Source organism: Rhinopithecus bieti, unplaced genomic scaffold (assembly GCF_001698545.2).
Source record: "Rhinopithecus bieti isolate Rb0 unplaced genomic scaffold, ASM169854v2 scaffold_42630, whole genome shotgun sequence".
Taxonomy (NCBI): domain Eukaryota; kingdom Metazoa; phylum Chordata; class Mammalia; order Primates; family Cercopithecidae; genus Rhinopithecus; species Rhinopithecus bieti.
This window is the reverse complement of record NW_016817554.1, coordinates 92,752-95,778: the sequence shown is the minus strand read 5'-3', so window position 1 is coordinate 95,778 and position 3,027 is coordinate 92,752. Positions and strand designations below refer to the sequence as shown.

General features: G+C 39.6%; 1 pseudogene; it reads right to left on the bottom strand.

Moving 5' to 3' along the window:
- The window catches only part of LOC108517964 (high mobility group protein B1 pseudogene), a 22,988-nt pseudogene extending 22,514 nt beyond the window's left edge, over positions 1 to 474 (bottom strand).
- Between the last annotated feature and the right edge of the window lie 2,553 nt (positions 475 to 3,027).

Here is a 3,027-nt window from a genome sequence, read left to right as displayed (position 1 = left end):
GTATTTTTCCTTCAGCTTCGCAGCCTTCTTTTCATAAGGCTGCTTGTCATCTGCAACAGTGTTATTCCACATCTCTCCCAGTTTCTTCGCAACATCACCAATGGACAGGCCAGGATGTTCTCCTTTGATTTTTGGGCAATACTCAGAGCAGAACAGGAAGAAGGCCGAAGGAGGCCTCTTGGGTGCATTAGGATCCTTGAACTTCTTTTTTGTCTCCCCTTTGGGAAGGATATAGGTTTTCATTTCTCTTTCATAACGGGCCTTGTCTGCCTTTGCCATATCTTCAAATTTTCCTTTCTCTTTAGCAGACATGGTCTTCCACCTCTCTGAGCACTTCTTAGAAAACTCTGAGAAGTTGACTGAAGCATCTGGGTGCTGCTTCTTGTGCTCCTCCCGACAAGTTTGCACAAAAAATGCATATGATGACATTTTGCCTCTAAGCTTCTTAGGATCTCCTTTGCCCATGTTCAGTTATTTTTCCTCAGCAAGGCACAGCGTCGTCCAGTGCCCATCTGGCTCTCACTCGCCCCTGCGCTATCACTATGGAGCTCAATGTACTGCAATGGCTGTCGCTCAATCATTATTATTATTGTACTAGTTCAGGTATTTATGTATTTTCTCTAGGTTATTATGTAAAACTTTTGTTTATATTCAAGCTCTTTCCAATCCAATTTATTATCTTAATGCAATATTCTTTTTTCAAAACCTTCCCCATACTCAAAAGATATTGGCTATTTGTAGTCTATAAAAACCTAGAGACTGTAAATCCCTCCACAGTTCATATCTGTCATTAAGCCTGGATCTGCTCACTGAAATGCTTCAATCCTGGGATTATGGCTAGATATGCTAGTGGTGCCACATATCTGAGTTACCAGTGGTGAATCCTTACAGGTCTACAGCAACCTCAATTCTTGCCTCCTCTGAAGAAAGAATTTGATGGAGGAGCATAAGACTGAATAAGAGACCAAGGCAAGTTTTAGAGAAGGGGTGAAAGTTTATTAACAAGCGTTAGAGCAAGAATGGAAAGAAAGTAAAGGACACTTGGAAGAGGGCCAAGTGGACATCTTGGAGGACAAGCGTGGGGTTTGACCTTTTGACTTGGGGGTTTTAGATGTCAGCATACTTCCAGGATCATGTGTCCCTTCTCCCCTGATTCTTCCCGTGGGGTGGGTTGGCCACATGTGCAATGGCCTTGTGGAGGGAATGCACATGTGGAGGGGAGCATGCACAGTGTGTTTAGTGGAGTTGTATTCGTGTTCACTTGAGGCATTCTTCCGTTACCCGTGGAATGCCCCTGGAAGGTCATGTACCTGTTAAACTCCACCATTTTGCCTTTTAATGCACATGCTTGACACACCCACTCAACTCCTGGCATATTATCCAGAAGCTGCTTGTCACTAGTTTCAGGCCTTTTCTTTTTTTTTCTTTTTTCCTTTTTTTTTTTTTTTTTTTTTTTTTTTTTTGAGATGGAGTCTCACTCAGCTGCCCAGGATAGAGGGCAGTGGTTTGATCTCGGCTCACTGCAACCACTGTCTCCAGGGTTCAAGTGATTCTCCCATCTCAGCCTCCCTAGTAGCTTGGATTACAGGCAGCCGCCATCATGCCCGGCTAATTTTTGTATTTTAGTAGGGGCAGGGTTTCACCACATTGGCCAGACTGCTCTTGAACTCCTAACCTCAGGTGATCCGCCTGTCTCGGCCTCCCAAAATGCTAAGATTACAGAAGTGAGCCACCACGCCTGTCCTGTTTCAAGTATTTTCTACCTGTGGGGAAAATGCCTTTTCTTGGTGCTGGCTGCAACCAGTTATTATTTGAGAGAGACAGTTAGCAACCACCTGACTATCACCTGATGGGCACCTGACATTCCTAGTTGGTGGGGGGGGGGGCGTCCCTTGCCTGACTACCTACTGTAACAGAGATCGTGTACCGTTCTATGGTGAAAAATGACAGCTGAAAGTGAAATTTACATTTAGATCAATTTCAGCTCAATTCTAAAAAGATATTTTAGGGAAGTCAAAATACTTTATTCCAGAAGATATTATTTAGTTACACAGAAGAACTTAAGGACACAGAGTGATACTATATATGGAATAATGGGAAGGGTTATTCTGCTTTCTGACAGAAGTTGAATTAGATTAACTGGAATATCTTTTGAATTAAATGTCTGTGAAACTTTTGATAAAATCTTAAAATTCAAATTTTCCATTTTACACTTTAAGGAAATAATTAACTGTGCTCTTCTTAATGCTTCCAAAATGAAGTATTTTCATTCTCAACACCCTATGCTGGAGTCATTTAATTCAAACAGAAAGAAAAGAAAAGAAAGCCTCAGAATTCATAAGAATGCTGTGATGAGTGTGATAACATGTTATCTACAGCCTTTGAGCCCTTTGAAGATAAGCTGTTGAATAATGTCACTACATTATTGTTACAGTTAGAATAGAAACACAGGTTTAGCATCTTGTCAAGATAATACAACTATCAAAAGACTACAAAGTGAGAAATTCACTTGTTCAATTTTAAAGGAATGAGGCAAGATTCAAAAGATAAAATCAAATAAAAGATACTGCATTTTATTATCTTTATATATCCTTTTCATAAAAATAAGTCATAAGAATATACATAGATTAATTAATTTTAAATTTAAGTTTTGTTGCCTATTACTTTATGTGGGAGAGTATTTTGAGCAGTCCAAATGACCTTAATTGAAATAAAATTGTCCTCTGATGGCCAGTGATGATGAGCATTTTTTCATGTGTCTAGACGTTGGCTGTATGAATGTCTTCTTTTGAGAAATGTCTGTTCATATACTTTGCCCACTTTTTGATGGGGTTGTTTGTTTTTTTCTTGTAAATTTGTTTGAGTTCTTTGTAGGTTCTGGATATTAGCCCTTTGTCAGATGAGTAGATTGCAAAAATTTTCTCCCATTCTGTAGGTTGCCTGTTCACTCTGATGGTAGTTTCTTTTGCTGTGCAAAAGCTCTTTAGTTTAATTAGATCCCATTTGTCAATTTTGGCTTTTGCTGCT